Here is a 26942-nt window from a genome sequence, read left to right on the forward strand (position 1 = left end):
TCAGAAGCTACATGGTCTTAACACTTATGGTTAAAAAATCTAGCAATGAAACCCCCTAGTTCTTAATAAACTCAATCTTGTAATCTGATGCATACATGAGAGGAGTAAAAACTCCTTCCTTTAGAAGAAATGATCACTTTCCATTCCAGTTTCTATTATTCTTTTTCTTTCTCAAAATGATGCCAAGTCTTAGCTAGGTTCTGGGATTATAGCTCTAAATCTGGTTCTTGTTCTCAAAGAGGAAATAATTTAACAACTTAATGCCTCTTTTAAAATCTTTTCTCCCTCTCTCTTTAAAAAAAAAAAAAATTGTTTCCTCCCTTTGAGGTAAACAGAACCAAGTCACCCTCTTTATCTTTCTCTTGGACAAGCAGAATGGTTGTACCGAACAATGAGTTATTAAGATTATAGACAGTTATAGACAGAAGCAGCAAAGCTAATTTTGGAGTATTTTAAAATAATTAACTTCTGCTTGAACCTGCAGTAATGAGTGACATAAAAAGTGAAGATTGTGTGATTGTGTTTAGATTGTGTGATTGATCCCTTTTAAATTCACTTCAGCATGAACTTACCAGTCGTATTGAAACAGACAGGACTGCGATACTAGACTATCTGTTTTAATTAGCATAATGAAGACGACACTGAGTCACCACGCTTTATCACTTCATCATATTTTTATCTTCTTAGGAAATTACAGCAGAAAATTTATAAAGCACAGCTTCCTTATACCATCTTATCTGGTTAGCATGTATTATAATTTGAACCTAACTATACTAGTTTAAAGTAACTTTTTATGTGATTCTAACTTAGTCTTACATTAGAAATGCTAATCATCACTTTGAAAGTGATTGATGTGTTTGATTAGAACTAGATAAGGAATAAAATCAACACAAAAGGGAAAAAGTCCAAAGATTTCCTATGGGAAGCAGAAGTTAGGGCGGTGTCTTAGCATCACAGCTCTAGATGTTAACATTGATATTGACTTCTGAGCAATAACATAGCTTAGAGGTTAAGTCTACAACTACAGTATCCACAGCATTGAGACGAACCCATTCTTGAATGATTTTCATTTGGGAAAGTTATTTAATGTCTTGGGGCCTTGGATTTCAACATCAAAATATAGGCAGAATACTTACCTCAGTGGGTTGGGATCAGAATTAAATGACATTGTTATGTAAACATGCTCCTCAAGTATTAATGGTCTAGAGGGGAGAAAAGAAGAAGAAAAAGAAAAAAAAAGAAACCTTCTGAACAGCAATTTGGGGTAAGAGAAAGGTATTTAGAGAAGAATGGAGTTCTCAGAAAGCTCAAAGCTGAGACTAAGAAGGCTCTAGAGAGGAAGTGTGTCTGGGTCAAAATTGCGAAGGGTGGACATTGTCACGTGTGATCAAGGAATGTTAACAAAAAAACAGCAGAAAGGAGGCGCTCAGGTGTGAGAGAATAAAGTGTGCAAAGTAATTGCTTTAATACAAAGTATAAAGTATAGAGCAAGTGTAGAAAGTGCTATGGCTTGCAGAAAAAATACAGACTGTTTCAAGTTAGGGCTCTCAAGACCGGCTTTAGAAGCCGCTTTATTTGGGCTGCCTTTACTACAGAGTGTGTGCGCATTAGAGATTGCAGTATGCTCATGTTTCCTGGTCTCTTTGTTATGATTATTACTGTTGTTTACATTTTCTTAAGCCTGTTAACCAAGTGCCTTTTTCTTTTCCTTGTCCCTGTAAGATAGCATGAGTTTTTTACAATCTTCATGTGTAAATTTTATTTTGAATTGGTAATACTTGCAATCGCTCTAGAAGTTAGAAGCTAGGAAAGAATATAGCATGAAAAGTATTTTTTTTTCTCAATTACTATTTCTCAAGGACTTTTTGTGTATGTTTTACAAATGTTTTATACATTTCAAACACATATGGTTATTTAATTTTTTATCTTTTTCATATACACATGTGATACGCATTTGTGTGTGTACACACACACACATATACTGTGCTTCACTTTATCACGTAACAATATACATCGTTAGGTATGCATTTTTTAAATTGAGCTAATCGACCATTCTTTCATCGTATAAATGTGACATAATTTAGCTGCAACAATTCCATTGGTGGATGTTAGAATACATTTCCATTCTGATAGATACTTCATGTTTTCACATTTTTAACTTATGATTTTTCTATGTAGGTTATTGTATATAACATTTGATTTGGGAATATAGTGACACATATGTAAAATATTTCAAATAGTGAGACATCTGAGATTTCTGGAAAAACTATAATTTTATTTGTCCGTATTTGTTATTTGGTTGATGGATTCTATGGGCTAATATTTGTAGGGTCGTTGTATCTACATTCATGGATAATATTTTTTGTTGTGATTATTACCCCGTGATTACTTTTTGGGTAATGTATATTAGCACTATTATCAAAAGCTTCCCTTTTCATATCTAATGTTTTGGAAAAGTTATATAGGATTCAAGTCATCAGTTTCTTTAAAGAAGCATTTTAGAATTCCTCTGTGAATGCTTTTGCGCCTAGCAGGATTTAGTTTTAGAAAGAAAGTAGGCTGTGTTGACAATCTTTTCTTTGAATTAAAAAAAAAAAAAAAAAACAATGTATTTGTCCCACGTCTTGTTATTGACAAGCCAGGACACCCTGCTGTTGACTTAGCATTTACTTTTTGTGAATAGCGGCCTACTCTGGAAACTGCAGCTGGGCAGCTGGGGGTGTCCACTCTTGACGGGATCCACTAGTTCTCCTGTATTCAGCACAATTGGCAGATCTTTTTAAATTTTATGTGTAGGAGTCACACATACTTTTCTAGCTTCCGAAAAAAAGAACTCTATCTTTTTTCCTCTATCTTTCCCTGCTTTGTTTTAGGGCATCATTTTAAGAAGAAAGAGATCAAGTATCTTTACTACTTCAAATTCATTTTCTCCAGGGCTTATTCGTTCTGTATAACTGATTTTTTTTTTTTTTTTTGTTATTTGACCAACATCTCCTGTATTTCCTAGCCCGACTCCAACCTCTGGCAACAAGGATTTTACTCATACTTCTGCGAATTTAACATACTTTAGACTTTTCATCTCAGGGAGATGAGGCAGTATTTGTCTTACTGTATCTGGCTTGTTTCACTTAACGTAACGTCCTCCAGATTCATCCCTGTTATCACAGGTGATAGGGTCTTCTTCGATGCTTAATTCTATTCTATTCCGCACATACTTGTGTAACTCATTTTCTTCATTCATTCAGTGATGGACACTTAGGTTAATTCCATACCTTGGCTATGGTGAGCGATGCTACAGTGAACATGGGACAGGAGATATCTGTTAGATAGACTTGTAGAGAGATTCACAAATGGGATTGCTGGATCATATGGTAGTTCTATTTTTATTTTTTTGAGGACATTTTATACTATCTTTCACAATGTATGTACCATTTTACACCCCCATGAACAATATATGAGTTCTCTTTCTCTACATCCTTGATGATTTTGTTGCCCAGACAGGTTTGTCTGCCCAAAAGAAAACCAGCATCCAGAGACAGCAGGGTTCATGGCAGAGAAAGAGTTTATTCTGCATAGCACTAAGTGGGAGATGGGAGAGATTTCTCAAATCCTCCTTTCTAAGAACTGGGGAGACAGAGTTTTTAAAGACATTTTTGGGGGAAGAGGATTTGGCAATCAGGGTCTGCTGATTGGCAGTCCTTCGGCATGGGCCACCATCTAGGTGGGTCAGCAAATCCAATGGAATGCTGTACCTTGAGTGGGGGTCCAAGTCCAGTTGAGTCAGTTTCTTGGTCTGGGTGGTCAGTCCACCAAACTGCAAGATTTGGAAGATATCTCAAAAATTACCCCTAGGTTCCAAACAGGTACTGCCATTTATGGAGATAAGTTAACTACCATCTGTGCCCTTCTAGAGCAGCAATGACAGAGAAGTACATGAGGGGACAGTGGCTAATCATTATCATCATTTTAGCTAAGGCTGCTCTTTTGCAGAGTTCTGGGGGCCGGTACTGTAGTTGTCACTGGACCCCCCCTTCATCATTTGGAAGGATGGTTTCAATAACACGTGTTATCTTTGATCTTTAGATAATAGCCACCCAAACAGGTGTGAAGTAATAGCACATTGTGGTTTCAATTGGAGTTTCCTAGATAAATTAACACATTGTGAACTTTTTTGTACATCTGTTGAGCATTTGTACATTTGTTTTGGAAAAATGTCTATTCAGGACATTTGCTCATTTTTTAATTGGGTTATATATGGAATTTTTTTTTTGTTGTTGATTTGTGTGGATTTCTTATATTTTGTAGTATTAACCCACATTATATATATAACTTGCAATATATTCTCCCATTCTACAGTTTTACTTCTCATTTTGTTGACTATTTCTTTTTTGTGCAGAAATATTTTAGTTGGGTATAGTCCCACTTATTTTTGTCTCTGCTTTTGATGTCATATTTAAAAAGTTATTGCCAAGATCAATGTCAAGTTATCACCATATTCTTATCTAAAAGTTTTATGGTTCCAGGGTTATGTTTAAATCTCTAATCCATTCGAGTTATTTTTTGTGTATGGTGCAAGATAAATAAATAACTTTACTTTTTTTTGTATGTGGATAATTAATTTTCCCAACATCTGAAGAGACTGCCCTTTTCTCATTTTGTATTCTTAGTATCCTTTCCAATAATCAGTTGACTGTATATTCACGGGATTATTTAGGGGCTCTCTATTTTGTCATTGATCTTTATGTCTGCCTGGTGCCAGTATCATCCTGCTTTGATTACTATAGCTTTGTAGAATATTTTGAATTCAGAAAATATGATGCTCCAGCTTTGTTCTATTTGTTCCATATTGAATTAGTAATTTGGATTTTTTTGTGTAGTTCCCTGTGAACTTTGTGATATTTTTCTATTTTTATGAAAAATGTCATCAGAATTTTGATGGAGATTGCATTGAATCTGTAGACCACTTTGGGTAGTGTGGACATTTTGGCATTATTGGTTCTATCAATGAACATAAAATACCTTTCTATTTATTTCTGTGCACTTCCATCTCTTGCATCAGTGTTTTATAGTTTTCAGTGTACAGATCTTCAGCCTTTTTAGTTACATTTATTCCTAAGTAGTTTATTGCTTTTAATATTATCAGGTATGGGACCATTTTCTTGATTCCTTTTTGAATAGTTCATGATTAATGTATAGAAAATATATTGATTTTTGTATGTTGGTTTTATGTCTTGCAACTTTACAGAATTTGTTTATTAGTTCTAACCGTTTTTTTTTACAGCAATCTTAGGATTTTCTGAACATGTCATCTTATCTGCAAATACAGAAAATTTTACTTTTTCTTTTTTGATTTGGATTCCTCAGATTCTTTTCTCTTGCTAATTGCTCTTACCAGTTGGCTACTTCAGCACTAGGATGAATAGATTCAGCAAGAGTAGGGTGAGTCATCTTTTGCATCCAAGAAATAAATCCCACTTGGTCATGGTGAATGATTCTTTTCATGTACTGCTGAATTTTATTTGCTGGTATTTTGTTGAGGATTTTTGCATCTAGGCGGAAGGATATTGGCCTGTAATTTTCTTTTCTTGGAGTGTTTGTTCTTTCCTTGATTTTTTAACAGGATAATGCTGGCCTGTAAATGAGTTTGCAAAATATTCTCTCCTTTTCAATGTTTTGAGAAGGATTCTATTAATTATTCCATAAATGTTTGATAGAATTAAGGTGACACCATTAGGTCCTGGGCTTTTCTTTGCTGGGAGATTTTGGTTACATATCTAACGATCTTACTTATTATTGGCCTGCTCGTATTTTTTATTTCTTCGTGGTTCAGTTTGGCATGTTCTATGTTTTTAGGAATTTATTTATTATAGATTACTCAATTTGTTAGAGTATTATTGCTTAAAGTTATCTTTTATGATCCTCTCTGTGTTATCTTGTAATGTTTCTCTTTCATTTATAATTTCATTTTAATCTTCTGTCTTGTTTTCTTAGTCTAACCAAAAGTTTGTTGATTTTGTTTATTCTTTTCAAAAACCAACTGTCATTTTTCTTGATCTTTTATTTTTGTAGCCTCTTAGCTCATTTATTTCTGACTGGATGCTTATTATATCTTTCTTTTTTACTAATTTATTCTTAACTTAGCATATTTTCTAGGTTTAATAATTAAATAAAGAATAAATATTTATATTAAAGTTTTAAAATCTTATCTACTAATCAAAGTTAATATAGAATAGAGGAAGTAAAACAAAATGAAATAAATGTAGTTGAACCTTTTAATATGAATATTTTATCAAAGAATATAAAAAAATTTAATTAAAACATTTATTATTATATTTGATGGTTTGTACATATGTATTCAACTGACTAGAAAAATAAGTGGGAAAATATTATGTTTGTATTTCAGAGAATTAATTATTTCCAATAATAATCTTTGGCCTTTCAGCATAACATAAGTGAATACAAATAAAATTTTGAATAAACAAATTTGAATAAACAAATACTAGATTTATATTCACTAATTTTATAATTTGCCATGGGCAAAGTGATGAAAGAATTTCCATAAGTTATTACAACATGGCATCAAACCTGCTGGCTCTAACACACAGGACCTATTTTGTAGCCGCTGAGCTGAAAATTGGTGTTGGCAGACAAAATGAAGCCAGTTTCATTTCAAAAATACACTAAATGCTAACTATAAAAAATGAATTTAAAGTTATCAGAGGGGACATTTTTCCCTATGAAAAGAATTCCTAGACAATATTCAATTAATTAAGACACCAAGATAAGTCTTTTATTCTTGCATTCTGTTAGTTCAACATTTGTCATAAAGGAAATGAAACTGTATTTGCTGCTTTATTTTTGCCTTTGTAGAACATGGGCAATTCTTCTTTTCAGCACTGACTGTTGGCATCTGAGTATGTTTCCCCCAGATTTTGAGTATGAAACATCAAGAAGAAAATAGAGGAAGAAGGCTTATCACCAGGTCAGAGGGCTAATAGTGTTAGTCAGGAGATATTAGGTTTACAACAACATAAATGACATAAACGTAATGAAAAAGAAACTCAAAGATAAACAGGTGTCCACCCATATTCACTTTCTCTATATTTTACTGACGGATAATTCATGTCATTGGAAAACCCTTTGTGAATAACATATGATGAGACAAATAACTGGCCAAGAAGGATAATAGTCTTAGAGGTTTATATTCATATTCATTTATTTATTATTACCATTAATTTTAATCAGTTAACTTGATCAATTTAAATCATTAAATTCTAACTTTCTAACTTTATTAACCTCCCATCCTATCTATTTCCTAACATGTTTTTAAAATTTGTAGATATGGAAGAAGATACTGTAGAAATTGGTCAAATTTTGCGTATCCATTTATCAATGTTTTTTGGCATTTTCTATTTTTGTCAATGAACTGAAAACCCTGGACATAAAATGTTTTTGGAGAATTAATGACTTCTTTCTCAAAAGAAGGGAGATAAAAACCTTGCAAAATGAACTGGTGAAAGAAAACTAATACATCCATTGGCATTTCTTTAACATATGTATTTCTAATTCAATCACAGCTTTGTAAATATAAAACATAAGTCTTTCTCAGCTTGTAGTAATAGAAATGCAGACTGGAGGTAGAGTACTCCTGACCCCTCAGGAGGAGGTCAGTTGGTCGTGAAAACCCATGCAGTTTAAATGGTTTATTTAGGACAAAATCTATCGAAGAAACTAAATTAATGTTACAGTCACTTAGAAAAACTTCAAGAGAAAGAAATTAGATTGGATAGCATGGTGTTACTTTATCAGAGAACAGGCATGAACAAAAGATCCCTAGGGGATTATGAATTTGGGAACATCCTATCTTTGGTTTTCAACATAAAAATGTTAAAAACATAAATGGGAATAAGTATCAAATATACACTCACAGAATATAAATTTGCATAAGGTAAGAGAGAAGAAATAAAAAGGATGCAAAGGCTTAACATCTCAAGAATATAAAGAATGTGAGACAAGAAGTTTAGGAATTGATATGGTAGTTATCACTCATTGCAAAATTAAAATGTTCATGGAACTGAATATATTACAACATAAAAATATTGGCAGTCTTTTGGAATTGGGAGAGGGCAGTATTCATTGCAAAGGATAATGGAACTGGCTGGATAATTGGGAGTGAGCTCCTCATATGCATAATTACTGGACGTCTGCATCAAATGAGTGAGGGGGCCAGGCTGAAAGTCAGGACATGCCTGCCTGAGGTTTCTTTGCCAGGATCAATGAATATGCCCTCAGCTGTGTGCATTCCCAACTCTGTCTGGAGTCAAAGTAGGAGCAGCATGACTAACAGCACTTTCAAGTTAATGGAGAACAGGAGAGTCCAATTATGCAGTTAACTTGGATGAAACCGGCGACCTTACCAGAAACCTATTCCTTCAGGACGTATGTTCTGGAATGTAATTATGAACAACAAAAGAGACTGTTGCTCGTCTAATGAAACTGACAGGTATGTTTAACACAAATGTAGTCTAACAAGAGCGGAGGTGGGAAGAGGGAGATTGGGGGGAGGAGGGAGGGTGATTAGCGAGATCTCACCTAACGTGCACAATGTGAGGGTGTTCAGCACGCCTCCTGGGGGAAGGGCTCAACTACAACTTGAACTTGAACTGAAAAACAATGTAACCTAAAAATTGGTACCCTCATGTTAATTTGAAAACAAAAAATCTCTATGTTCCAAAAAAGTTAAACTGCATGAAGCCTAACATCTCTTTCAAATTTTCATTTGTTTTATCAAGATACAATGGGAGCAATTATTATGTGGTTATAAGACAGTAGTAGATGGTTAGTCTGTTGCCCCTGTGATATTTATAATGCCGGGGACAATCATTTTGTTCAAAAGAGCTGCAATTTGACTGTCTCTGCTTTCCACAACCACAATGCAGCACTGTACAGAGACTTCCCGGGAAACCCTTCATTGTTAATGCCCAAATCAAAATCTGTATCCAGAGACATTTGCTGTACCAACCTTCAGAGAAATACTGTACTTTGTTAAAGAGAACAAAAGAGGCTTTCAGAGATTCCCCTGGGTTTCTAGCTTTGTTATAGCCGTTGTTCATTTAAATGGGACTCTCTGAACAGAGTGAAAATCAGTTGAGGCTCAGCAACCATCGTTTAATTGTATGTGCTAAACACATTTTAATCTCCACGTTCATCCACTTTTTTCTCGACATTTAAAACTTTGTGATTTCATGTTTTCTGATTCACAAAGGTGTCATTAAATGTGTGATAGATTGGAACAAACACTTACTTTTTAATATTTGACTTTATACCTACCTGGGTTACTACAAAAGTTTTGAGACAGACTGTGTTATTGTCCATTGTTTCACTCCCAAGAAACACTGTCAAGAGCATCCTTTCTGATTCATCTGCTCAAGTTTCCACTTGCTCGGCTTCTCTGTGCTGCTGGGAGGACTCCATTTGTTTTTGTCCCTGTGGATTTTATGTTTCTTGATTTTTGTGCCTTTTAAAACTTTCTATGTACCGCTAGGTGTCGACACATAATGATCTCTTGGGAAATCCTTGATATTTTTGACTTTTGTATCACAATTTTCTTGCCTACTATACTTTTCACAGTTGTTCCGAGGGACTTGGGTGTCTTTGTGGATAACCCTTCTGACAAAGGGTTTTTTGACTTGTCCTCTAATTATCATTCTGCCCTCCCTAACCCACCCATGCCCACAGTCATTATCCAAAACTCGTTTTCCTTCATTTATTTTTCTTTTTTACATAGCTCTCACTGGAGAACGTTGCATGGGAAATGGAGTGTTTTGTGTTCCAACCCCACCCTGGTGAGGTAGGAAGGCCCGCAGGGCCATATCCCCTTAGAGATTATCCTGGGCAATTCCAGACCTGTCATCAAATTTCATTGAAAACAGGGAGCTATGAAATAATTCACACAAACATTTCTTCCTCTCACACCTTTTGGGTGTGGAACACAACTATGAGAGGATTTTACCTACCACATTCAAATATCGTGACTTGGTTGGTTGTACTCTCACAATAACCTGAAATAAAAAAAAAAAAATCCTCCCTCTGATGATAATCTCTGTATTCTTACGTTTTGCCTGGTAAATAATTGCAATTGTTTGTCTTTAACCTCAGGAGAATTTTGAGTTTACAGACTCAATTATTTTCTTCCTGTTTGTGGGCTCTTTTTCCTCCTGAGTTCTCTCTGGCTCTACCTAACATAATGACTTGTCTTTTATTACTTTGTGTGTGTGTGTGTGTGTGTGTGATTACTGTTAACATTTGCCTTGTTTTATATCTTTTATTTCTGCTTGGAAAAACCAAACTAAACCCAAACAAAGCAAACACCTTGTACACATGAACACTCTGTCTTTTCTATACCTGCTCTGAACTAAGCCCGAACTCTGTAGAACCTTCTCTAGGCCTGCCGATGACACCACTTCTGTGGCCAAAACCATCTACATCCCTTGGGCCCTAAATGCAATTCTACTCCTGAATACATTTCCTTAGCCAACTTGTTCACCTGTTGTGTGCAATATAGAATGATCACCTGCAGGAAAATTAACATAAAAATTGGCATCTCTAGAAGGCAGACAATGTGCAATAAAAACAAACAAAGGAAACAAATGATCAGGGTTCTAGGATTAAAGCTTATGTGCATGCACAATTTTGATAGCTACTTCCAGATTATTTTCCTAGAGATTTAAGCTATTTATATTCCCACCAGCAACATATGATAGCCCTCATTTTCCCAACCCTTGCCTCTGTTGAATATTAACAGCTCATTTCACTTTGCCCAACTGATGGGTGCAGATAGTTTCTCATTCTCCTGTTAATTTACACGTTCCTGAGTAATAATGAGGTGAATCGCCTATTAATGGAACTTGCTCATCTTTCCATTATGTCATTTTTCATTATATTGCAATTATTAGAACCTCTGTGTTAGAAAATAGTTGTTTTTCTCTTTCATATATGTTGTATAGATTCTGTTTGACATTTATCTTTCACATAGATTGTTCTTTCTTTTATTATACTTAAATTGGCATTCTTTATGTGGTTGTATTAATGTATATTTTTCATACGACCTCTGAGTATTCTATCTTGCCTAAGAAATTCTCACAGCTCTGTGTATAATTTCACAATTAGTAGTAGATGGTCCTAGCAAGGAACATTTTATGATTCTTGTTCTGTTCAATTCACCTGAACATATAATACCTCCTGTTTTCAGTCTGTTCCTACTGCAATGTCCTATTCTATTTGGACTTCTCATGAAATTGGATCCACTTCTTTAATTATAACAATGGGTATATTCCTAGTCTTATAATATTAGTTTCTGAGCAATGAATCTTTTGCGACAATTCCTCAATGCTTAGAAAAAAAAATCATGTTTTTTATTTAAAAATTTTCATTAAGAGAAATTTTTATTAAGAGAATAAAGAATATTGTATTAAATTCTAATACATGAATAGACAGTATGCTTAAGTCATAAAGTTAAATCGTGGTCAGGGAGCCAGTTACACCAACTATAAAGTCTATTCACCATGTAAGCAAAGTGAATAAATTCCACAAAACTCAGTTTCCACAATTGTAAAGGGAAGTATCATAAAATTGTTGTTATGATAATTAAATATAATTTATAAATCAAACTGAAGATTGTCACATGCCTGGCATATTGTAAAATGGTAAAATGAAAATGTGACTATTTTTGTTAATAATAGTAGTTTCATTTTAAATAGGTAGTGGCATGTGAATCACAAGACATCTTTCTAATCTTGTAGCTCTCCATCAATTACCTCAGGGCACAGTTAGTATCCTCCTTCATCCTTAAGATTAATCGTTCCCCTGATGGTATCCACTCTTTCAGGATTCTTTTCCATATCTCGCTAAAACTCATGTGAGCAAAAGCTGTATCTGAGGCCAATAGAATTATGTCTGGTGTTCTGTGTGAGGGAGATTCTGGGACTTGAGTTATGTCTGTTAAACTTGAACAAATTCAAGTATTAAAAATATTCCCCTGTTGGTAATTGCAGGGAACATTTTTTGGCCAGTGGCATGGATGCTGACTGCACTGACTTTTCACAATACATTTATACTATTTTGAAAGTTGTATTTGACATTTTTCTGAGTGCCAGAAAAATTGGTTGAGGCAAAAATCAGTCTTCTGAGTATTATTGCCAGGTCAATGCAAAATCATGTGCATATATGTTCAAATCATTACTTTTTTGTTGCATAACAAAGAAGAAACTTTTTAAAAAGTGATACAGCTTTGGCTCAGAGGGGTGGCTCACACACGTAATCCCAGCTGAGGATTACATGGGAGGCTGAGGCAGGACAATCTCTGGAGAGCAGGAGGTAGGGACCAATTTGATAGAGCAAGACCCTATCCCTACTAAAAATAGAAAAAAATGAGCTGGGCATTGTGATGGGCACCTGTAGCTCCAGCTACTTGGGAGACTGAGGCAGGACAATCACTTGAACACTTGAGTTTGGAGTTGCTATGAGCTAGGCTGACACCGCAGCACTCTAGCTAGGGAGACAATGCGGTGACGTTGATGCTGGATCCATATAAACAACACAGAACATATCAAAGGAGCTTCAGACACAGTACAAAGTATTATCACTTTAAGACAAGCCATTATTGCTGCCAGCAACTGCGCATCCTCATGTCCGCCGAGCCTCTCCCAGCCCCCCGCCAGGGACTCTGCCAGCAACTGCGCGGCCCCCACCTGGCCTTCACACACCTGCCCTGGTCAGGAACTCCAGGAGCTGGAAACCAGTGTCCTCCCTCTGGTACCCTCCCTGCCTCGCCACAGGCCCTGCCTGTCTGGCCAGGGACTCTGGAAGCTGCGTGACCCACGCCCTTCCTCCAGAGCTCTCCCTGCCTCTGCACAGAGCCCTCCTCCTGGTCAGAGACAGCTGGAGCCCCAGGTTCTCTGTGCCAAAGTCACCGGGTACCAGGTACTCCCAGAACCATGTGCACCATCCCCCACCCTTTGCTGGATCCTGGTGTGCCACACTCTGGAGCTGCTCCCACAGCCAGAACTCCCTGGCTGGGGCAGTCCCAGAGGTGCTACACAGGATCACTCCCTACAAAGATCCAGCAACAATAAAGTGATCCCGCTGGGGTCTAATCTTGGAAAGAAATCTCCTCAACTCTGAGGACAGCCAGAGGCAACAGTGAAAAACAATAATGGGGTGGAATCAATGTAAAATCTCTGGCAATATGAATAATCGGAGTAGATCAACTCCCCAAAGGAACAACAAAGCAGACAGAACACAAGATCCCATGCATAAACAAATGGCTGAGATGTCAGAAATCAAATTCAGATTCTGGATAGCAAATAAGATCAAATTAGAATTTCAAGCTGCAATCCAAAAGATATCTCAAGAATTCAATGAATTCAAAGACCAAATGACCAAATATTTTGACACATTGAAACAAGAAGTTGCAGCCCTCAAAGATCAGAGAAATACAGTAGAATCCCTCACTAACAGAATGGAGCAAGCAGAAGAAAGGATTTCTGACATTGAACACAAAGCTTTTGAATGCTCCCAAACATTCAAAAGGGAAGAGAAATGGAGGCAAAAACAGATCACTCTCTCAGAGAGCTCTGGGATAATTTGAAGAAAACCCATATCACCTTATAGGGATCCCTGAAAGTGACGAAGTGGCTTTGCAAGGCACAGAGTCTCTTTTTCATGAGATTATGAAAGAGGACTTTCCAGACATTCCAAGTGATTCTGAAATTCAGATAACAGACAGTTTCAGAACTCCAGCACAACTCAACCCGAATAAGACATTCCCCAGACACATCATAATCAATTTCACTAAAGTTAATATGAAGGAGAAAATTCTGAAAGCAGCCAGACGAAAGAAAACCATACCTACAGGGAAAGAATATTAGAATAACTGCAGATCTCTCTGCTGAAACCTTTCAAGCTAGAAGAGGATGATCATCGACTTTTAATCTCCTAAAACAAAATAACTTTCAACCCAGGATCCTGTACCCAGCTAAACTGAGTTTCATTTATGATGGAGAAATTAAATACTTTCATGACATTCAGATGTTGAAGAAATTTGCCAGAACTAAACCAGCACTTCAGGATAGTCTCAAACCTATACTCCATAATGACCAGTGTAATCCTCTACCACAAAAGTAAACTCACCCAGAAACTTCTGATCAAATTCCAACTTCCACAGTTGCAAAAGGATTAAAAATGTCCACGGGACTCTCGAAAGTCTTATCAATATTCTCAATTAATGTGAACGGTTTAAATTGTCCTCTAAGGAGGCACAGGTTGGCTGACTGGATACAAAAACTCAGGCCACATATCTGTTGCATACAAGAATCTCACCTTACCTTAAAAGATAAATATAGACTCAAGGTGAAGGGATGGTCATCTATATTCCAGGCATGGAAAGCAGAAAAAAGCAGGTGTTGCAATACTATTCTCAGATATAATAGAATTTAAACCAACCAAAATAAGGAAGGATAAGGATGGACACTTCATATTTGTTAAGGGTAATACTCAAAATGATGAGATTTCAGTTATTAATATTTATGCACCCAACCAGAATGCACCTCAATTTATAAGAGAAACTCTAACAGACATGAGCAATTTGATTTCCTCCAGTTCCATACTAGTTGGAGATTTTAACACCCCTCTAGCAGTGCTGGATAGATCCTCCAAAAAGAAGCTAAGCAAAGAAATTTTAGATTTAAACTTAACCATTTAACATCTGGATATAACAGACATCTACAGAACATTTTATCCCAACAAAACTGAATACACATACTTCTCATCAGCCCATGGAACATACTCAAAAATCGATCACATACTAGGTCACAAGTCTAACCTCAGCAAATTAAAAAAAAAATAGAACTTATTCCTTGCATCTTCTCAGACCATCTTGGAATAAAAGTTGAACTCACTAATAACAGGAATCTGCATACTCATATAAAAACATGAAAGCTAAATAACCTTATGCTGAAGGATAGATGCGTCATAGATGAGATTAAGGAAGAAATTACCAAATTTTTAGAACAAAATGACAATGAAGACATGAATTATCAGAACCTACTGCAAAGGCAGTCCTAAGAGGAAAATTTATAGCACTGCAAGCCTTCCTCAAGACAACGGAAAGAGAGGAAGTTAACAACTTAATGGGACATCTCAAGCAACTGGAAAAGGAAGAACAGTCCAACTCCAAACCCAGGAGAAGAAAAGAAATAACCAAAATTAGAGCTTAATTAAATGAAATTGAAAACAAAAGAATTATACAACAGATAAGTAAATCCAAAAGTTGGTTTTTTTGAAAAGGTCAATAAAATAGATAAACCTTTGGCTAACCTAAACAGGAAGAAAAAGAGTCAAATCCCTAATTTCACCAATCAGAAATGGTAAAGATGAAATAACAACACACCCCTCAGAAATTCAAAAAATCCTTAACAAATATTATAAGAAACTTTACTCTCAGAAATATGAAAATCTGAAGGAAATTGACCACTACTTGGAAGCATGCCACCTACCAAGACTTAGTCAGAACGAAGTGGAAATGTTGAAATAGCATCAACTATACAAAATATCTCTAAAAAGAAAAGCCCTTGACCAGACGGCTTCATGTCAGAATTATACCAAACCTTTAAAGAAGAACTAGTGCCTATATACTAAACCTCTTCCAAAATATAGAAAAAGAAGGAATATTACCCAGCACATTCTACGAAGCAAACATCACCTTGATCCCTAAACCAGGGAAAGACGCAACAAGAAAAGAAAATTCTAGACCAATATCACTAATGAATATTGATGCAAAAATATTTAATAAGATCCTAACAAACAGAATCCAACAACACATCAAAAAGATTATACACCAGAACCAAGTGGGATTTATCCCAGGGTCTCAAAGCTGGTTCAATATACGTAAATCTATAAATGTAATTCAGCCCATAAATAAACTAAAAAATAAAGACCATATCATTCTCTCAATTGATGCAGAAATAGCTTTTGATAATATCCAGCATCCTTCATGATCACAACACTTAAGAAAATTGGTATAGAGGGACATTTCTTAAACTAATAGAGGCCATCTACAGCAAACCCACAGCCAATATCGTATTGAATGGAGTTAAATTGAAATCATTTCTACTTAGATAAGGATCCAGACAAAGTTGCCCATTGTCTCTACTGCTCTTTAACATTGTAATGGAAGTTTTAGCTATTGCAATTTGGACGAAAAGGTGATCAAGGGTATCCACATAGGGTCAGAAGAGATCAAATTTTGCTCTCGCAGATGATATGATTGTGTATCTGGAAAACACTAGGGCTTCTACTACAAAACTTTTAGAAGTGATCAAGGAATACAGCAATGTCTCAGGCTACAAAATCGACACCCATAAATCTGTAGCCTTTATATTTACCAACAATAGCCAAGCCAAAAACCAGTCAAGGACTCTATTCCTTTCACAGTAGTGCCAAAGAAGATGAAATATTTGAGAGTTTACCTACAAAGGACATGAAAGATGTCTATAAAGAGAACTATGAAACTTAAAAAAAAAAGAAATAGCTGAAGATGTTAAAAAATGGAAAAACATACCATGCTTATGGCTGGGAAGAATCAACGTTGTTAAAATGTCTATACTACCCAAAGCGATATATAATTTTAATGCAATTCCTATTAAAGCTCCATTGTCATATTTTAAAGATCTTGAAAAAAATAATACTTCGTTTTGTATTGAATCAGAAAAAAAACTTGAATTGCCAAGACATTACTCAGAAATAAAAACAAAGCAGGAGGAATCATGCTACCAGACCTGAGACTGTACTATAAATCAATAGTGATCAAAACAGCATGGTACTGGCACAAAAACAGAGAGGTAGATTCTGGAACAGAATAGAGAACCAAGAGATGAATCCAGCTACTTACGGTTATGTGATCTTTGACAAGCCAATTGAAAACATTCAGTGCAGGAAAAGACTCCCAATTCAACAAATGGTGCAGGGTGAACTGGCTGGTGTCCTGTAGAAGACTGAAACTGGACCCATACCTTTCACCATTAACTAAGATAGACTCTGACTGGATAAAAGACTTAAACTTAAGACATGAAACTATAAAAATACTAGAAGAAAGTGCAGGGAAAACTCTTGAAGGAATCGGCCTGAGTGAATATTTTATGAGGAAGACTCCCCAGGCAATTGAAGCAGTATCAAAAATACACTACTGGGACCTGATCAAACTAAAAAGCTTCTGCACAGCCAAGAAAATAATAAGTTTAGCAAGCAGACAGCCCTCAGAATGGAAGGAAATATTTGTAGGCTATACCTCCAACAAAAGTTTAATAACCAGAATCCACAGAGAACTCAAACGTGTTAGCAAGAAAAGAACAAGTGATCCCATCTCAGGGTGGGCAAAGGACTTGAAGAGAAACTTCTCTAAAGAAGACAGGCACACAGCCTTCAGACACATGAAAAAACACTCATCATCCTTAATCATCAGAGAAATGCAAATCAAAACTACTTTGAGATATCACCTAACTCCAGTAAGATTAGCCCACATAACAAAATCCCAAAACCAGAGATGTTGGCGTGGATGTGGAGAAAAGGGCACACTTCTACACTGCTGGTGGGAATGCACACTAATACATTCCTTTTGGAAGGATGTTTGGAGAAGACTCAGAGATCTAAAAATAGACCTGCCATTCGAGCCTATAATTCCTTTAATAAGTATGTACCCAGAAGACCAAAAATCACTATATAACAAAGACATCTGTACCAGAATGTTTATTGCAGCCCAATTCATAATTGCTAAGTCATGGAAGAAGCCCAAGTGCCCATTGACCCATGAAATGACTAACAAAATGTGGTACATGTATACCATGGAATATTATGCAGCATTAAAAAAAGATGGAGACATTACCCCCTTCATGTTTACATGGATGGAGCTGGAACATATTCTTCTTAGTAAAGTATGTCAAGAATGGAAGAAAAAGTTCCAATGTACTCAGCCCTAGTATGAAGCTAATTTATAGCTTTCATATGAAGGCTATAACCCAACTATACCACAAGAATATGGGGAAAGGGCCAAGGGAGGGGAGGGGGGAGGTTGGGGTGGAGGGAGGGTAAATGGTGGGGCCACACCTACGGTGCATGGTAGAATGGGTACAGACAAAACTTACTAAATGCAGAATACAAATGTCTACATACAATAACTAAGAAAATGCCATGAGGCTACGTTAAACAGTTTGATGAAAATATTTCAGATTGTATATGAAACCAGCACATTATACTCCTTGACTGCACTAATGTACACATTTATGATTTAATAAAAAAAGAATAAAAAATAGATAATAGAAAAAGAATGCTTATTGACATTTAACTTTAGTTGAAACATTGTCCACATGCATTTATTTCTCTTGTTATTGAAAACAAGTAAAAGATCAAAGAAGAATTATGTAATTTGAGAATTGTTACTAGAAAAAGTCAATGAAAAATTTAAACTAAATATTATGAGATTATTTTGACCTTTATTATAATTTCAGTGAGAATTTGAACTATAGCCTTAAAGAAACATAAAGCTGGTATCATTTTAAAAATTGTTTTGTGATCATTTCATAAGTAAATATTTATGTGTAATAAGAACTTTTGCCTTCCAATGATGCCTCATTACTGCTGTAAATCTAACACCAAAAGAAAATAAGGCCCTGTATTTACATGTACTTTACGTAGATGCATTTTTACTTTAGGTTAATGCAGCAACACATTTTTGAAAATGGGTGTGGTGGCTCACACCTGTAATCCTAGCACTCTGGGAAGCCAAAGCAGGTGGATTGCCTGAGTTCAAGACCAGCCTAAGTCAGAGTGAGACCTTGTCTCTATCAAAAAAAAATTACCAGGCATTGTGGTGTGTGCCTGTAGCCCCAGCTACTCGGGAGGCTGAAGTAAGAGAATCACTTGAGCTCAAGAGTTTGAGGTTGCTGTGAGCTATGACACCATAGCACTCTACCAAGGGTGACAAAGTGAGACTCTGTCTCAAAAATCAAACCAAAAAACTTCCCCACATTTTTTAAATATAAGGAATGACATATACTAATTACAAATAAAATATAATAATAAGGGACTTTCAATAAAGACTTAAATGTTCCAAGCAATATTACAAGCACATTTGTTATGAAATAAAATAAATGCCATTATTTTAGCCATTTTGCCACTGACAGTTTCTTACTTGTTTAAGGTGTCAGAGTTCAAATGTGGTCCAGCTGGGATTCACTCCTCTACATGACAGCTTGCCTAGGTCCAATTAATAAAGTAATGAATTAAAGGAGGAACTGTTGCCTACCATCTGTGTGTCACGCACGTCTATGCTCTGAGATGTGACAAACGGGAACAGCTCTGCTCCCCAGGGAGTTACATTTGATTTTTAGAGGGGAATACTAATAAATACACATGATATTTCCAGTAAGAGGTGTTATGAAGACAATCAAAGCAACCCAAATAGTAGAGAGTTGATGTTCTAGGGGGTGGTCTCTGAATGAAGATCTGAAATGCTATGTGGGCTTGACCACAGGGCAGGTGGGTGGAGGGAGAGAATTTCAGGCAGAGAGAAGAGTAGCTCTAGGTAGACACAGGCTTGGAATCATGATGAATAGCAAAATGATCAAAGGCTGGATGGCAGCCAGTGAGAGGAAAAGTAGGAGAATGGAGGATGATTCTGACAGTGATCTGGATATCAGAAATTGTGTGTCTAGTTCAGAACTCAGTATTTTATTCTGAGCATGAGGAAAATCATTTCGGAGTTGAGACAAAGAGAGTGGCTGTCTCTTTTCTATTTGTAAGGATGGCTCCAGCCTCTGTGTGTCGGTAGCTGGTATGACCAGAGCAGGGCACTGCTAGGCCTGCTTTCTGTCTTAGGTGTGGTGGGAAATAATGGGGGTTAGATGGTGTGGGAATAGCAGTGGGTACACTAGGTACCTTTGATGAATTAATGAACTCAGAGTTCATTTCTTTTCTTTTATTTTTTTTTTTCATGTCTGTGTCAGAATTTTTGTTTTTATTTATTTATATATTTTTTATTGTTGAGGATTCAATTCAGAGTTCTTTTCTTTGTAATATTTGCAGCTACACTGCAATCTGTTACTGTTTCTGTTTATTTCATTTTTTCCTCTAGAGCAGGAACACTGCTACTCTTTGAGCAGAATAGACAACTCAATAAATGGCTGTTGAGTAAATGAATGACAGAAATGTATCTCTTTCCTATTTTGCAGATCCATTTTCACATGCAGTGTTGAATAATTTATCATCCTATCCTATTCTGGTAAACTCAGCATGCTCCATAGCTTCAAGGTCATTTTTTTTTTCCCCTTTTAAATTTGTTTTTCTTCTAGGTATGTTTATCCTAAGTACTCCTAAAATGTGACACAGCATTTTAACAAATAATCTTTTCTTAAAAGTGAATGTCATCATCTTTTCTAAATGTCATAGATGCTAACCTTTATTGTCAATGGGTCAAATCCACTGCTGATAAATTGCTACATCAATCTTTAATTATGAAATCTGAGAAAAAGTACACAGAACCGTAAAAAGAAAATTAGAGAAAAATGAAACAGTTTCTAATGTTGCCATGATTTTTACCAAGTGTTTTCAATGGTAAACACTAATTACTTTATGTTTAATATATACTAAGGCAAAAGATGAGGACAATGAAAGTGAATTTTCTTAAAAGGCCTTTAAATTGGTCTTTAGAATTATGCTGAATCTATAGGGTTTTTAAGTTTTTTTTGGCACTTTCCTTCTCATTTGTTTTTTCTAAGAACTGTTTTTCCTCTGACTCACCTATCCATAGGGTGTAAAGGTGAAAAGTTGTTGGCAAATAAGCTTTCTGCCAGGTAGTAAAAGCTGGCCTGCCATGAAAGGGGAGAGAAAATGTATCAGACACGCATGGAGACTCCGAGGCCAGGGACACGGGCGGATCTGACAGCAGTCACACCCGAGAACTCTGTTCTGGGGCTCTGTCTGACACCACAAGTATCTTATAAGGTCAAGTTTAGTATGAATTGGGTTTATGATAGAGACTTCAATAATACAATCTACGATTCAAAAAAGGCAAAGTAGAAAATATTTCTCATTAGATGTATGATTCCTCATTGTGAATATTTAGCAAGGATATTTAAAATGTAAGGCTCTGAAGTTTTGTTTTAAAATGATTAATATACTTTATATATAATTAATCTATGGATTATATAATCTTTATTTATTGAGAAAACTAAGCCACCCCCAAACATTGCAAATAAGCAAAGGATATCATTGGTGATGTGTTAAGACTCATGATTTTTTCTTTCTTTCTTTTCTTGTCTTTTTTTTTTGAGACACAATCGCACTCTGTCACCTGGGTTTGAGTGCTGTGGCCTCAGCCTAGCTCACAGCAACCTCAGACTCCTGGGCTCAAGCGATTCTCCTGCCTCAATGTCCTGTGAAGCTGGGACTACAGGCTCCTGCCACCACGCCTGACTAATTTTTCTACTTTTAGCAGAGGTGGGGTCACACTTTTGTTCTGGCTTGTCTTGAACTCCTGACCTCAGGTTATCCTCGCACCTCAGCCTCTCAGAATGCTAGGATTACAGATGTGAGCCACATTTTGCCTGGCCTGAGTCTCATGAATTAAAAATACCATTGGTATGAGGTCTGCCATAAGTTTTCAAACTCATTGTAGAAAAAGTGCTACATGCTTCCTTGCTGACTATCCTTGTAGAGACCTTCCAAGTCCTCCCTTTGGGAAGCTCTGCACTGATGCCAGTGCTCAGTCCACCACTCGAAGCCATTTTGGAACTCTTTTTCTGGAATGGCCATCACAACTGTCATGGTATTACCCTTGTTGTCCTGAATGTCATCAAAATGTCCTCCTTTCAGTATGTCCCTTATCTTCAGGTAAAGAAAAAAATAATTGGAGGCCAGTTTAGTGAGTATGGAGTTCCAATACAGTTATCTGTTCATTGGCTAAGAACCCCCTCCAGTCAGACCAAGTGGGCTGCTATGTTGTCATGAGGCAAGAGCCACAACTTTTTCAGGCCAAGATTTTCGGTTAAGATGTTCCTGTTTGTCTGTTGATGTTTACTTGGTCTGTTATACCTCTCACAGTCGGCTGATGATTTTGAAGCACAATTCAATGGATTTTTGTAATTTTCATCAGTTCCGCTCGTAACTGGCCGCCCTGAGCTCTCTTCATCAGTAACGCTTTCACTCCCCTCAGAAAAATGTTTAACCCACGTGTACCCTGCTGTTCTCCTCATGGCATTACTTCCAAAAAATCATGTCCCTGATTTTACTTCCCCTCTTGCCAAGTTTAACTAGAAATTGAATGTTTGTTCATTGCTCTAATTCAAGCTCTGACATTCTTCCAAGGACACACAAAACCATGTAGCAACAATACTGAAGCCACTTAGCAGGACATGGCCACACGTGGACACAGCATGGCTATGAAACCTCACCGGGCTGCTTTTACAGTGCTGTCACCACAAGTGTATAGTGGCAAGTTAGTGAACTTAATTGTCAGCCCTTTCGAATATGACGATTTTTAAATTTACGTCTGTAGGACATAAATTTCCACTGGATTGTACCCTCCTCTAGCTTGTTTTCATATGCCCTACGTCTCCACATAAATATCTAATATTCTTTTGCAACTTAACATATTATTTCTCATGTAACATGTGCGATCTATCTGCAAATCTGTTGGGTTAGCCGTGACCGTCTGTCCATGACCTGACCACTCCTTACCACCACCGCTGATGGTTTCTCACCACCAATATTTCTCATCAGAATTGTTCAAACTGGGCTCACTGCTTTGGCCATTGTCCCTTTCAGAAAAAAAAAAAATTATTTATGGGAAAAAAGTTATATTATCTCATGCCTCAGTTAAAAACCTTTCAAAAACTTCCCTATAAAGAAAGGAAGCCGAGGTCAGGAAGGTGCGGTGCTTGTGCCTCTGGAGGCTTGCTCCATCCTCCAAGCCATTCTTCCTCTGACTTGTCTTTCTTTTCTCTCACTATGTCTGGACTTCCCTCTTCCTCTTGGACATCCGCACAGTCCCCTTCACTGTGTGTAGACAGTCCAGACAGTTCTTGCCTCCAGACTGTCAGCCTCACTGTCCCCATGGTACAGGATGGTCCTTCCCTAGATGGCCATGAGTCTTTCCCTCTCTTACCTTCTATAGAGGTCAAGGTCCAAATATTGATTCCTCATTTTGTATGTTTTTGAAATAAGAATCTAAAATATTTTGAAGGAAAGGATTTAACACATAAGCTTTAATACGGCAGATGAGAGTATTACACACCCAGGGGTTAGCACCAGTAGGGAGCCATTGAGCCCTGGGCTGGAGAGACAAAGGAAAAATGTGATGGTGTCAGACTCTAAGGCCTGAAGTCAAGAAGTACAGTGTGGAGACACAAAGAACCCAACCAGTAAAATAGCCACAGACAGGTGGTGCCTGTGGCTCAATGGGTAGGGTGCCGGCCCCATATACCAGTGGGTAGGGTGCCGGCCCCATATACCAAGGGTGGTGGGTTCAAACTCAGCCCTGGCCAAATTGCAACAAAAAAGTAGCCAGGTGTGTGGTGGGTGCCTGTAGTCCCAGCTACTCGGGAGGCTGAGGCAAGAGGATTGCCTGAGCCCAGGAGTTGGAGGTTGCTGTGAGCTGTGATGCCACAGCACTCTACCAAGGGCGACAAAGTGAGACTCTGCCTCTACAAAATAGAAAAAAAAAAAAGAGAGAAAAAGAGCCACAGAGGCAGGACAGCTTCCCCAAACAGAGGTGGACAAGGGGAACATCTGTCTTATTCCTCCCCCCTCCCCACATTTCAATACCATTGTCTGAGGTAAGAGTGCCTGGAATGAAGGCAGAGCAAAACGGGGCTGAAGAGTGGATCAAAACACGAACACATGCCCCACAAGCTTTATTCAGCTGTTTACTCATATGTGTTCTCCTTCACCTTGAGCTTCTCTGACAGTCTCTAAAACTACATAACTGGGATTCCCTGTTGTTCTTTATTATATGATTTTTCTTCATAGTATTTGTTATCATTATATATTTTATTTCATCTGTTTCTCCCAATAGAATTTGAGCTTCTAAGGCCATGGACCACTGCCTATTTTATTCACTGCTGATTATTCAGTACCTGAGAATATTCCTGTAATATAGTAATTGCTCATTAAATAATTGCCAATGAGTAATTGAATGAGCAGATACAGTGAATATGAAACCGCTTTGCACTGAAATGTATAGCTTGAACTAGAATAGTTTCATTTAAAAGATGTTTTGACAGACTTGCAGAACTAGTTAATTTATACTTTATATGCAATTTTAAAATGAGAGGTGAAATCAGGTTTCACCTGTAATAAAAATTCCATGGAACCAGGTATGCACAGAAAAATGGAGCACCCTAGCAAGCGGGTACACTGACAAAAAAGAAACAACCATTGACCCGGCTAATAATTAAAGTGCAAAAAAATAAAAGAGGTTAATAGTCTGGATTCCACTAGAGTGATGACAAACAAATCTTCAATAGCCCTTGATGAACAACTCTGTTATTGCTTTTTGCAAAACCCGAGGATCGTGTGGAGGACACTGGAGCATCAAAAAAAGATGCACGTATTTTATTACGCCCCGTCTAATATGGATGCAGAAGCGCAGTGAATGCATTTGTTAAAGCTATTCCCCAAAAGTTGTAAAACTAACATCTTTAGGCTGAAATTTCAACCCTTCATTTCTAAAATTATTTTATAGGAAATATCCTCGATGATGAATAAATAAAATTGTTCTTTATGTGGTATATATAGGCACATATAAGATAGAAAGTATCTTAAAAAGTATGTGATTTTAGTCAGAGAACATAATTTCAAATTACGTCACAAGTTATTTGACTTCAGGTAAATTGTTAAACTGCTTTGAAACTGAGGGGTTTTTTTTTTTTCATTTATAGGCTTATTGAAAAGATTAAGTGAAGTAACACTGATCTTTTAAATTACATACCATACTACCTAGCACATAGAGAATGTCATCTTAAGTGTTTTGAAATGCCATTAAATGTACCTAAGTATGTCTGATCGCATATATAAATTAGAAAATTGCATTTTGTTGGGTACAATTTTCATGACTGTACTTTGAGGTACATTATTTGAAATATGATCCATAGTAAATGTCTAAAATATATTTATAATAAATACAAATGGAATAATTCTAGTACGTCACCATCTAGATATAGTATTGAACATCTTTTGAAAATTTATGTTTCCGGAATATCATTTGTAAAGTTAAATTTAAAATTAAATTACTATTTGTATTCCAAATAGTCTTAACATCCCAGAGAGTGTTATAAATACTTTTAAAATATTTCTTTAATATTCATAGATTGATAATACAATTAAGTGGCATCTTTTCTCTAATTTTTAAAATATTTTTTGGTACAGACATGTATGTTTCAAAAAAGAAAACCAATTGTCCTTTATATCTCCTGATGACCACTTCAACATAATTGCTTGGAACAAAATCAATCCGATAATAATGTGTAATTCTTTTAAAGGTACACAGTTTGGGAATACAGCAATTCATTGGCCCATTTATTTAACTCAAATACAAGCATGAAAGAAAATGAACATGCACTTTTGATTTAAGACATTAAGATTTTTTTCATGAAGAGCTCGCTACATTTTCTATAATATCTGATTTTATTGTACTAAGGTATGAAATGTGTTATGAAAGTGGTGATTCTTGTACAGAAATACAGTGGAAGGCACTCACCTGCCCTTGATTTTGGGGTGGATGAGATGAGTGTGTACCCAAGAGAAGTTAGCTCTGTTAACTAAAATTTATTCACAGATAAGCATCAAAATACTGACTAAAAGATAGAAATAACATGGGTGACATAAACTAGACTAATATTTTGAATAATACCTATAAACAGAGCATAAACAAATAATTTCTATAGATGACAGCACCCAGTGCTAAAGAGGAATTGAATAAACATGAATAACTTCCACCTTGATATGTTATTTATTTATTTTTGGTATAGTGGTAATTGTTCATTTACTTATTCAACAAAGTTTTACTGAGCCTTCCCATAGAATTGTGCATTGTAGGAAATTCAAAAGGGAAGAGAAGATTGTGGTTTGTTGTTTTTTATTGGCTTCCATAATTTCAGCAAAAGTAGAGGTAATATACACCCTACAAAAAGAATTGAATTGTCAGTCCCTGTTGACCTTGTTTCCCCCAAGTGCAAGCAATAACAACCTGTGTGTGCGTCTCTGTTTAACTCCTCAGCTGGAAAACCAGGCCTAGAAGAATGGAAAGAGTGTCCACTTATTAGTGAGATGAGGAAGCAGTAAGTTCTGCTCACAGGCTGGGATGCCCTGGCTGCTGCTCCTTCTTTAACTCAACCTGTGTGCAGTGATTGGGTAGCAGGCCCAGGGCTGAGGTTCCTCGTGCTAAGTCTTTATTACCAAGGAGAGGCAAACCCTTGTGCTAAGAAATACCCTCATATTCTTTTCTGTCGTGATTGAATTCCACTATTCAATAGATTTCAGCCTGCTGCTTAACCCAGGCCACGATATTCACCTTTGGACAAAACACTGAAAGGCTTTCTTTTTTTTTTCTTTTCTTTCTTTCTTCTTTTTTTTTAATTAAATCATAGCTGTGTACATTAATGCAACCATGGGGTACATGTGCTGGTTTTATATACAATTGGAAATATTTTCATCACACTGGTTAACATAGCTTTTCTGACTTTTTCTTAGTTATTGTGTTAAGACATTTATATTCTACATTTAGTAAGTTTCGCCGCGGGTGTGGTCCCACCAATTACCCTCACTGCACCCATCCTCCCCCCTCCCCTCCCCTTCCTCTCCCCTTCCCCCATATTCTTAGGCTATAATTGGGT

The sequence above is a fragment of the Nycticebus coucang genome, chromosome 6 (assembly GCF_027406575.1).
Source record: "Nycticebus coucang isolate mNycCou1 chromosome 6, mNycCou1.pri, whole genome shotgun sequence".
Lineage (NCBI taxonomy): Eukaryota > Metazoa > Chordata > Mammalia > Primates > Lorisidae > Nycticebus > Nycticebus coucang.